Genomic DNA, 12426 nt, shown 5'->3' with positions numbered 1-12426 from the left:
ATAGAGCATGGTTTTCAACAAAGCCAAAAAAATGGAAATAACCTATGTGTATCAACAAAAGTATAATAAGATAATTTTTTGGATACTCCACAAAGACAAAATGGACTCCCAACTCAAAATTTGGTTTGCATGTCAGCAACAATGATGCTAAACACACACTAACAGTCATGAAAAGGTTTATTACTCAAATAATAAGGCCTTCTGCAGAGAGCAGGGGTGGCTCTCTGCAGAAGAGTAAAAATTAAAAGAAATGCAGGGGAATAATAAATACTGATTTGAAGACAGTGGCAATCTCTAGAAGAAAAGGAGTAGAACATTATTGGGAAGGATAGTACAGAGGGCTTGAACTTCACTGTGATTTTTTTTTTTTTATTAAGGTAGGCAGTAGATGCAAAAGTGTTAAAAACATTATTCTTCACACCTTTCTACATATGCTTAATATTTTATAATTTTATTATGTGGAAGTCAGCTTCTAACCTATAAGGAGCCCCTGGTTAAATAACATGACTAAAGTGAAGTGTCTCAAATCAAATAAATCTTAAATTAATTAGTATTCTTCAGCTTCTGACATCCATAGATAGATACTTTCCTAGTACCAATAAAACTAATAAATGAAATGTAATAAAATAATTTTTCTGCCATATAGATTAAGAACCTTCAAACATTATTTAGTTACGTGAAAGATATAAGTTATAAAATGGTTGGCATAAAAGTTAAGACAGATGAAACATTGTAGTACTTGATGTAAAAAAGAATTGATTTACCAATAGGACACAAAATATTCTTTTTTTCTTAAAGGTACCTCAAATTCGGGAACTTTCCAGAACGCTCAGTGGGAGGCAGAGGAGCAGCGGCTGCCTGAGCAAAACACAACTAAGTGCTCCTTTCCACTCCACTGTGTGGGCCTTTGCCCTCTCACTGGCTGTAGAAAATGCTGAAAGAAACCACTTACTGTGATGTTTTGGGAGTCAAACCCAATGCCACTCACAAAGAATTGAAGAAGGCATATGGAAAACTGGCCTTGAAGTACCACCCTTATAAGAATCCAAATGAAGCCGAGAAGTTTAAACAGATTTCTCAAGCTTATGAAGTTCTCTTTGATGCGAAGAAAAGGGAATTATATGACAAAGGAGGAGAACAGGCAATTAAAGAGGGTGGAGCAGGTGGTGGTTTTGGTTCCCCCGTGGACATCTTTGATATGTTTTTTGGAGGAGGAGGAAGGTTGCAGAGAGAAAGGAGAGGTAAAAATGTGGTACATCGGCTCTCAGTTACCTTAGAAGATTTATATAATGGTGCCACAAGAAAACTGGCTTTACAAAAGAATGTGATTTGCGACAAATGTGATGGCCGAGGTGGCAAAAAAGGAACAGTAAAGTGCTGTCTCAATTGCCAAGGTACTGGAATGCAAATAAGAATTCATCAGATAGGACCTGGAATGGTTCAGCAAATTCAGTCTGTGTGCACAGAGTGCCAGGGCCATGGAGAACGGATCAGTCCTAAAGATAGATGTAAAAGTTGCAATGGAAGGAAGATAGTTCAAGAGAAGAAGATCCTGTAAGTTCATATCGACAAAGGAATGAAAGATGGCCAGAAGATAACAGTCCATGGTGAAGGAGACCAAGAACTAAGATTGAAGCCAGAGATATTATCATTGTGTTAGATCAGAAGGACCATGCTGTTTTTACTGGATGAGGAGAAGACCTGTGCACGTGTATGGATATACAGCTGGTTGAAACATTGTGTGGCTTCCAAAGCCAATATCTACTCTTGACAACCAAACCATAGTCATCACCTCTCATCCAGGTCACATCGTCAAGCATGGAGATATCAAATGTGTACGAAATGAAGGCATGCCAATTTATCATAGACCATATGAAAAGTGTCGCCTAATCATAGAATTTAAGGTAAACTTTCCTGAAAATGGCTTTCTTTCTCCTGATAAACTCTCATTGCTGAAAAAACTTCTACCAGAGAGGAAGGAAGTAGAAGAGACTGATGAAATGGATCAAGTAAACTGGTGGACTTTGATCCAAATCAGGAAAGATGGCGCCATTACAATGGAGAAGCATATGAGGATGATGAACATCATCCCAGAGGTGGTGTTAAGTGTCAAACTTCTTAATGAGGCCAGTAAAGGATACTCATGCTGGCATTTTTGTGCAGTAACGAATGAGTGAAGTAATCATAATATGCTCACTACTTGCTATTGTTTCTGTTTTAATATTCAACTATAGTAGTGTTTTAAAGGTTAAATGAAGAATAAATGCAAATATAAAAGCTCTGACTTTGCCCTGTATGTATGACTTCCATGTGCAAGATGAAATTTAATACCTGTTAAAAACTACTTTAAAAAAGAGTTCCCTAGCATTTGTTAGGCCAAACCTTGTAATTGATTTCAGCTGTGTACATGAACAAGCTTAGAATGAAATGCTAGGTGTATGCATTGGCTTCAGTGTACGACCCTTCATTGTTAAGCTTTGAAATTAAAACTCTGTATTTAACTGGTAATCAGATAAAGAAAACTTAATTTGTAGAGAAGTGTCGGTGTGTATAGTTAATTTGTATTGAGTAGGATTCATTGTGATGCCTCTACATTTATTATTTTGCCTCAACTGTTACTTGAAAATGGCATAATATATCATTTATCCTGTGTTATCAGTAATAGAAAAGTTGCCTTTCCAAAAAGAGGGTTTATCATAATATGCTGCTTGTCGAGGGCATGCACTTACAGAATTGCATTCCCTCTGTGCCACCCATATGTAATATATCCATATATGTGTAACTTGACCACACTTGTTTATTCCCTCCCCCTCTTCTCTTTGGACCATGATAAACCCCTGAGTAGTAACTTCCAGAAGTTAAGGTGAAGTGAAGAGACCTTTATGTGGAGAAGTAATTTGCATGCATAATTTAGGAAGGTCTTCCTTAGGTATGTTATAGGCTTTCTTTAAATCATTTGACTTATGCTCCAAAGTAACTGTAATTTAATGTTGATAGTATAGAAAATGATGAATAGCTTTAATTGTATGTTTAAAAGTCTACATATGTTCACATGCTTAAATCTGGGTATCAAATTTTTAAGCAGTTCTTGAAATGTATGAATGTCTCCTTAATGTACTGTTTACAAAGAATTTCCAGTGTGTGTTAGTATAGGCTTTTTTTCCCCCACACATCAAAGAATTGACTAAAAAGATAACTTTTCATTCAAAGAAGTACTATTGAACTATAAAAAAAAGTACCTCAAATTCAAGGAATACAGAAAATATTAATGTGAGGGGGTGGGTAGAGAGATCGGTTGATTGCTTTATTATATCAGAGAGCAATTTCACTATCCTCTTCTTCCAGTAACAACAAAAATTAATAACATGACTCCTACTGCTTTTTTACCTCCTGAAATCTAACCACCATATACATAATGCTCTGGTTTACTAAACACTTCCTATTACACTTGAGAAATTAAAGGAATTCACAAATGCGAATTGTCAACTCAATATTTTATTCTCCTTAATTCCTTGCTGACTTTGATGAATCAAGTGTAGCTAAAAAACTATGTATTTATAAGAAAATTATATTCCAAAATGGTTTTCTATTTTTAAAAAATGTTGGGTTCTGGCTGAGCGCAGTGGGTCATACCTATAATCCTAGCATTCTGGGAGGCTAAGGTGGGAGGATTTGCTTGCACTCAGGAGTTCAAGAACACCCTGAGCAAGAGTGAGACCCCCATATCTAGCCAGACATGATGGTGGGTGCCTGTAGTCCCAGATACCCCAGAGTCTGAGGCAGGAGGATTGCTTGAGTCCAGGAGTCTGAGGTTGCTATGACAACCAGGACATTAGAGTGAAACTCTGTCTCAAACAAAAAAAGTCACGTTCCTAGGTCAGACTATACAAGAATGTTTAACTTATATTGGTGCTGAAATACTTCAGTTGTGCTGTATATAAGGACTACTAATGAAACAGTGTGTTTTTATCAGAAATTATTAAGGGAAGGGCTACACTGAGATGCCAAGAACATCTCTGCATGCTACATTCCTGGTAGTACTGCTGACTCTCTTACTTCTTTCCTTGACTTCGCATTTGGCTGCAAGTGAACACAACTCTCCTAGTAATTTCTGAAGACTGAAGGTGGAAAGAGAAACAACAGTACAACTGTGGAGGTGGGGAAAAGAAAAGGTAAGAAGCCACTGTAAGCCGCCTGAGTAGCAGGGTCAGGACCAAGCTTCGAACCTTTCTTTTCTATCCTTTCCCTTCTCTTCAGGAGTCAGCATATGAAATTCATCATTACAAATAGCTATGTCATTTATAAAAACATGTTTTGCTTTATCTGATAAATACATGATAGATACAGCTAGGGAAAATAGCTCACCAGCTGGGCCCTGGAACTATATTCAGAGTAGAGTTGGTCAAGATGTCATCACTTTTGACATTTACTCCTTTAATCATTTGTCCTTATACCTGTACTTTGAACCACTCCATCTCTCTGGGCTCCTACCCACCAATATTTAAACCTACCTGAGTTTCTAACATCTTGGAAAAAAATTCCCCAGATTTCTACCTTTCCCTAAAGGTACTACCTTTTGGGGGTGGTTTCTGCCCCCTTATTTATCTCCTATAAACTTTCTTCATTGGTGTTGGTGCTGTTTTGAAGATATTTCAAACATGTATACTATTCACCACCAAGAATTAATAATTGTTAATATATTAAAAATTTAATCACACTTGCATTTTTGTATATGTTTTTAAATTTATATAAATGGCATCACACTGTATGATTATTCTGTAACTCACTTTTCTCAGTCAGCACTGTTTTTAAGATCTATCAGGGTGATAGATACTGACATGATTTCTCCATTTTCACTGCCATGTTGGACTGAACTGTATGGATATATCATTAGTTACTGATCATTCCCCTACTAATCTGGAATGGGTAAGGAATTTTTCGTAATATCACAATATTGTTTGCATGGTTCCTAGAAGTGAAAATGTTGGGACAGAGGAAAGGCACATCCACAATTTTACTCCATCCTTCACAGTTTCATTCCCATGTCGTTGAATTTATTTTCACCCACGCCAGCTATATATGAAGCCTCCCATTTCCCCACAACCTTGCAAATATCAGGTATTCTCAGATATTAAAATTTTTCTTGCTATGTAAAAGGTAGCATTTCATTCTTCTTATAATTTGATTCCCTGGTTGTTAGTAGAATTGAGCACATTTTACTATATTCATTGGACTTATTAACTGTTTATAAATTTGCCCATATTTTCCTTGATTGGATGACTTGTCATTTAATTGATTTATAAGCATTCTTTATATATTCTGTTTCAACAACTCTTCTCTTCTCTAAAATAATAAAAATATTCCCCTGAATTTTATTATAAAAATCATTAAAGTTTTGCTTTTCACAAGTAGGTTTATAATCTATAGGAAATTAATGTTTTAATTAATTTAATATCTAGTGTGGGTAAAGAACCAATTTTATTATTTTTCTATGTGGATAATGAATTGTCCCAGCAACCCTTACTGAATGATATATTCTGCCCTATTAATTTATGGTGATACCTCTTTTAAATACCAAGCTATATGCACCCTGGTCTATTTCTTTACTCTCTATTCTTTTCCAATGATCCGTCAATTCCTATTTTCTTACTAAATCCAGTCCTGAGCTCTTTGCCATATTTGATACTATTTGAGTATCTCTTTTTGCTTAAAACATATTCCTCCCTTTGTTTCACTTACACTTTTCCTCTCTTCAAATTTTCTCTGACTTTTCCTTCTCTATTTCTCTAGGTCTCTCTCTCTTCTTCTGCCCCATACCTAAGTGGTCATATCTCCACAGGTTCATCTTTAATTCTCTTCCCTTCTTGATATACAAACTTTCTTTAGACCTGTGCTGCTCAATACAGTAGCCACCAGCCACATTTGGCTACTGAACATTTGAAATTCAGCTAGTCCAAAGAAAGACATGATATAAGAGGAAAATCCATAGGGTATTTTTAAAATAACGTAGAATGGCTCTTAAATATTTTTATATATATTACATGTTTAAAATGCTTTTTTATATTTGGGTTAAATAAAATACATTAAAATTACTTTTAGCTGGTTCTTTTTACTTTTGTGTAACGTATCCATAAGAAAATTTAAAAATGAATGCATATGTAAGCACCTATGGTTGCAGCTCTAAATTGTAAAGACCTGAGAAAACGTCACTGCTACCCTTACAAAAAGGACAATCTAGACAAAATAAAAACCATAACTTAAAAAATATCATCAAAGAAGTGAAGTCACAGGGAAAACCACTCTTTGAGCTCTAGAGAGACAAGAAGATCCAGTACTTGTGATTTGTTTACATGCAGAAGCTGCTGGATGCCACAAGCTAACTTGTCCTATGAGAAAAGTCAAAAGAAGTTCCACAGGCAGAAAAAAAAAAAAAAGAAAGAAAGAAATGTGTCAGAAACTTAAATCTACATTAAGAAAGCAAGTCAGAGAAAAAAATATAGACAATACAAAACTATTTTTTTCTTATTCTTTTTTTTTTTTCTTTTGAGATAGGTCCCACTCTGTCACCCAGGCTAGAGTGATATGGTACAATCACAGCTCATTGCAACCTCAAAATCCTGGGCTCAAGCTATAGTCCTGGCTCATCCTCCCGAATAGCTAGGATGACAGGTATGTGCCACCATACCCAGTTAATTTTGCTTTCTTTAAAATTTTTTGTAACCTAAGTTCCTTTCTTTTCTTTTTTTTTTTTTAATTTTTTTATTAAATCATAACTGTATATAATGATATGATTATGGGGCATCATACACTCACTACATAAACCATTTGACACATTTTTATCAAAGTGGTTAACATAGCCTTTCTGGCGTTATCTCAGTTACTGTGCCAAAACATTTACATTCTACATTTACCAAGTTTCGTAAATACCCCTGTAATATGCACCACAGGTGTGATCCCACCGATTCCCCTCCCTCTACCCACCCCCCCCCTTTCCCACTTCCCCCTATTGTTAAGTTGTAGCTGGGTTATAGCTTTCATGTGAGAGTCCCAAATTAGTTTCATAGTAGGGCTGTGTACATTGGGTATTTTTTCTTCCATTCTTGGGATACTTTACTAAGAAGAATATGTTCCAGCTCCATCCATGTAAACATGAAAGAGGTAAAGTCTCCATCTTTCTTTAAGGCTGCACAGTATTCCATGGTATACATATACCACAATTTATTAATCCATTCGTGGATCGATGGGCACTTGGGCTTTTTCCATGACTTAGCTATTATGAATTGGGCTGCAATAAACATTCTGGTACAAATATCTTTGTTATGTTGTGATTTTTGGTCTTCTGGGTATATGCCCAGCAGAGGAATTACAGGATTGAATGGCAGATCTATTTTTAGATCTCTGAGTGTTCTCCATATATCTTTCCAAAAGGAATGTATTAATTTGCATTCCCACCAGCAATGCAGAAGTGTTCCCTTTTCTCCGCATCCACGCCAACATCTCTGGTCTTGAGATTTTGTGATATAGGCTAGTCTCATTGGAGTTAGATGATATCTCAAAGTAGTTTTGATTTGCATTTCTCTGATGATTAAAGATGATGAGCATTTTTTCATATGTCTGAAGGCCGTGCGCCTGTCTTCTTCAGAGAAGTTTCTCTTCAAATCCCTTGCCCAGCCTGCGATGGGATCCCTTGTTTTTTTCTTGCTGATGCGTTTGAGTTCTCTGTGGATTCTGGTTATTAAACCTTTGTCAGAGATATACCCTGCAAATATCTTCTCCCATTCTGAGGGCTGTCTGCTTGCTCTGCTTACTGTGTTCTTAGCTGTGCAGAAGCTTTTTAGTTTGATCAAGTCCCAGTAGTGTATTTTTGAAGCTGCTTCAATTGCCCGGGGCGTTCTCCTCATGAAATACTCACCCAGACCAATTTCTTCAAGGGTTTTCCCTGCATTCTCCTCTAGTATTTTTATAGTTTCATGTCTTAAGTTTAAATCTTTAATCCAATGAGAGTCTATCTTAGTTAATGGTGAAAGGTGTGGGTCCAATTTCAGTCTTCTGCAGGTTGCCAGCCAGTTCACCCAGCACCATTTGTTAAATAGGGAATCTTTTCCCCACTGAATGTTTTTAATTGGCTTGTCAAAAATCAAATAGCTGTAAGTAGCTGGATTCATCTCTTGGTTCTCTATTCTATTCCAGATATCTACTTCTCTGTTTTTGTGCCAATACCATGCTGTTTTGATCACTATCGATTTGTAGTAAAGTCTGAGGTCTGGTAATGTGATTCCTCCTGTTTTGTTTTTATTTCTGAGTAATGTCTTGGCTATTCGAGGTTTTTTCTGATTCCATATAAAACGAAGTAATGTTTTTTCAAGATCTTTAAAATATGACAGTGGAGCTTTAATAGGGAGTGCGTTGAAATTATATATTGCTTTGGGTAGTATGGACATTTTGGTAATGTTGATTCTTCCTAGCCATGAGCATGGTATGTTTTTCCATTTGTTAACATTTTCAGCTATTTCTTTTCTTAGAGTTTCATAGTTCTCTTTATAGAGATCTTTCACGTCTTTTGTTAGGTAAATTCCCAAATATTTCATCTTCTTTGGCACTACTGTGAATGGGATAGAGTCCTTAACTGTTTTTTCAATTTGACTGCTGTTGGTGTATATAAAGGCTACCGATTTATGAATGTTGATTTTGTAACCTGAGACGCTGCTTTATTCCTTGATCACTTCTAGGAGTTTTGTAGTAGAGTCCCTAGTGTTTTCCAGATACACAATCATATCATCTGCGAAGAGCGAGAGTTTGATTTCTTCTGACCCTATATGGATACCCTTGATCGCCTTTTCTTCCCTAATTGCGGTGGCTAAAACTTCCATTACAATGTTGAAAAGCAATGGAGACAATGGGCAGCCTTGTCTGGTTCCTGATCTGAGTGGAAATGATTCCAATTTAACTCCATTCAATATGATATTGGCTGTGTGTTTGCTGTAGATAGCCTCTATCAGTTTAAGAAAAGTCCCTTCTAGACCAATTTTCTTGAGTGTTCTGATCATGAAGGGATGCTGGATATTATCAAAAGCTTTTTCTGCATCAATTGAGAGAATCATATGGTCTTTGTTTTTTAATTTGTTTATGTGCTGAATTACATTTATAGATTTACGTATATTGAACCAGCCTTGAGACCCTGGGATAAAACCAACTTGGTCATGATGTATAATTTGTTTGATGTGTTGCTGGATTCTGTTTGTTAGGATCTTGTTGAATATTTTTGCATCTATATTCATTAGTGATATTGGTCTATAATTTTCTTTTCTTGTTGGGTCTTTTCCTGGTTTGGGGATCAGGGTGATATTTGCTTCATAGAACGTGTTGGGTAGTCTTCCTTCTTTTTCTACCTTTTGGAACAGGTTGAGTAATATAGGTACTAATTCCTCTTTAAAGGTTTGGTAGAATTCTGACGTGAAACCATCTGGTCCCGGGCTTTTCTTTTTAGGGAGGTTTTGTATAGTTGATGCTATTTCTGAACTTGATATGGGTCTGTTCAACATTTCCACTTGATTCTGGTTAAGTCTTGGAAGGTGGCGTGCTTCCAAGTATCGGTCTATTTCCTTCAGATTTTCATATTTCTGAGAATAAAGTTTCTTGTAATATTCATTAAGGATTTTTTGGATTTCTGATGAGTCTGTGGTTATTTCGTCTTTGTTGTTTCTGATTGATGATATTAGAGATTTTACTCTTTTTTTCCTGATTAGCTTGGCCAGAGGTTTATCTATTTTATTGACCTTTTCAAAAAACCAGCTTTTTGATTTATTGATCTGTTGTATTATTCTTTTGTTTTCAATTTCATTTAATTCTGCTCTAATTTTGGTTATTTCTTTTCTTCTACTGGGTTTGGGGTTGGAATGTTCTTCCTTTTCCAGTTGCGTGAGATGTCCCATTAAGTTGTTAACTTCCTCTCTTTCCGTTCTCTTGAGGAAAGCTTGCAGTGCTATAAATTTCCCTCTTAGAACTGCCTTTGCAGTGTCCCAGAGGTTCTGATAGTTTGTGTCTTCATTGTCATTTTGTTCCAAAAAATTGGTGATTTCTTTCTTAATCTCATCTCTGACCCAACTATCATTCAGCATAAGGTTATTTAACTTCCATGTTTTTGTATGGGTATGCAGATTCCTGTTGTTACTCAATTCAAGTTTTATTCCATGATGGTCCGAGAAGATGCATGGAATAATTTCTATTCCTTTAAATTTACTGAGGTTAGACTTGTGACCTAAAATGTGATCAATTTTGGAGTAAGTTCCGTGGGCTGATGAGAAGTATGTGTATTCAGTTTTGTTGGGATGAAATGTTCTGTAGAGGTCTGCTAAATCTAAATATTGGATGGTTAGGTTTAAATCTAAGATTTCTTTGCTCAGCTTCTTTCTGGAGGATCGATCCAACACTGCCAAGGGAGTGTTAAAATCTCCAACGATTATGGAGCTGGAGGAAATCAAGTTACTCATGTCTGTTAGAGTTTCTCTTATAAATTGAGGTGCATTCTGGTTGGGTGCATAGATATTAATAATTGAGATCTCGTCATATTGAGTATTACCCTTAACAAATATGAAGTGACCATTCTTGTCCTTCCTTACTTTTGATGGTTTAAAGCCTACTGTATCTGCAAATAAAATTGCAACACCTGCTTTTTTCTGATTACCATTTGCCTGAAATATGGATGACCATCCTTTCACCCTGAGTCTGTATTTGTCTTTTAAGTTGAGATGGGACTCTTGTATGCAACAAATATCTGGCTTAAGTTTTTGTATCCAGTCAGCTAACCTATGCCTCTTTAGAGGACAGTTTAAGCCATTCACATTGATGGAGAGTATTGATAAGTCTGGTGGAATTTTGGGTATCGAGTTTTTCAAAGGTCCAGTGGACATTTTTAATCCTTTCGCCAGTGTGGAAGTTGGAGTTTGATCCGAAGTTTCTGAGTGAGTTTACTTTTGTGGTATAGGATTGGGTTGGTCATTGTGGAGGATAGGTCTGAGAACATCCTGAAGAGCTGGTTTACTTATGGCAAATTTTTTCAACATATGAATGTCATTGAAGTATTTAATTTCTCCATCATAGATGAAACTCAGTTTAGCTGGATACAAGATCCTGGGTTGAAAGTTTTTTTGCTTTAGGAGATTAAAAGTTGATGACCAGCCTCTTCTTGCTTGAAAAGTTTCAGCAGAGAGATCTGCAGTTATTCTAATATTCTTACCTTTGTACGTTATAGTTTTCTTTCGCCGGGCTGCTTTGAGAATCTTCTCTTTCATGTTAACTTTAGTGAAGCTAATTATGATATGTCTGGGAGATGGCTTATTGGGGTTGAATCGTGCTGGGGTTCTGAAGCTGTCTGCTATCTGAATTTCAGATTCTCTAGGCATGTCTGGAAAATTTTCTTTCATAATTTCATGTAGAAGGGCCTCTGTGCCCTTGGCAGCCACTTCATCAGTCTCCGAAATTCCTATAACCCTTATGTTGTTTTTTTTCGAATTATCTGAGAGCTCTCTGAGTGAGTGATCTGTTTTTGCTCTCCATTTCTCTTCCTCTTTGAGAGATTGGGAGCGTTCGAAGACTTTATCTTCAATGTCAGAAATCCTTTCTTCTGCTTGCTCCATTCTGTTACTGAGGGATTCTACTGTATTTTTCATATCTTTGAGGGCTGTAAGTTCTTGTTTCAGTGTGTCTAAGTCTTTGGTGGTTTTGTCTTTAAATTCGTTAAATTCTTGAGACAGTTTTTGAATTTCTCCTCGAATTCCTAATTCCATTTTATTAATCTTGTCTGCAAACCAAATTCTGAATTCGACTTCTGACATCTCAGCCAGTTGTTTATGAATGGGATCTTCAATCACATCTGCCGTATCTTTTCTTGGGGGGGTTGATCTATTCTGGTTATTCATGTTACCAGAGTTTTTCCGCTGATTCCGCCCCATGGTTTACTCCCTTTGGTTTTTCCCCTGGGGTTTTATCGAGGGCCCGTACAGTGTTGTGGCCTGAGAAACTGTTGCCCTGTCTGGTGTGGTGGAGCAAAGTGGTTCTGTCTTGTTTTCAGCTGGTTTCTGTTCGATCCTATTGCAACTTCTACTCTGGCTTGAAGTCTCAGCTGTGTGGAAAAATCAGCAATTAAGTCACCCCGCCTGCCCACCTCTGGCCCCTTGGAAAAGGAGAATCAAACCTTCCTACAATCGCACACCCAGGGCACCACCTGAAAAGTCCTCAGTCTATTAGCCCAGTTCAAAAGGTCCGAATCAACTGTCTCAATCGGCACTTGTCTGGGGTGGAAGGGTTCAAGAGGTCTCTGGGAACTGGATCACAGGGTCCTGGTGACTCCTCTGACACAGCTCACCCCAGTGCAGCGTGGAGTCAGGAGGAGCCACCCAGCAAACAGAGCAGTCTTGGAAGGTTGAC

General features: G+C 36.9%; 1 pseudogene; it reads left to right on the top strand.

The window, feature by feature from the left end:
- The first annotated feature begins 931 nt into the window (after positions 1-931).
- Positions 932-2122, top strand: LOC128576654 (dnaJ homolog subfamily A member 1-like; annotated as a pseudogene).
- Positions 2123-12426: the final 10304 nt, after the last annotated feature.

This window comes from Nycticebus coucang, chromosome X (assembly GCF_027406575.1).
Source record: "Nycticebus coucang isolate mNycCou1 chromosome X, mNycCou1.pri, whole genome shotgun sequence".
Taxonomy (NCBI): Eukaryota; Metazoa; Chordata; class Mammalia; order Primates; family Lorisidae; genus Nycticebus; species Nycticebus coucang.
This window is presented reverse-complemented; position numbering and strand designations above follow the sequence as displayed.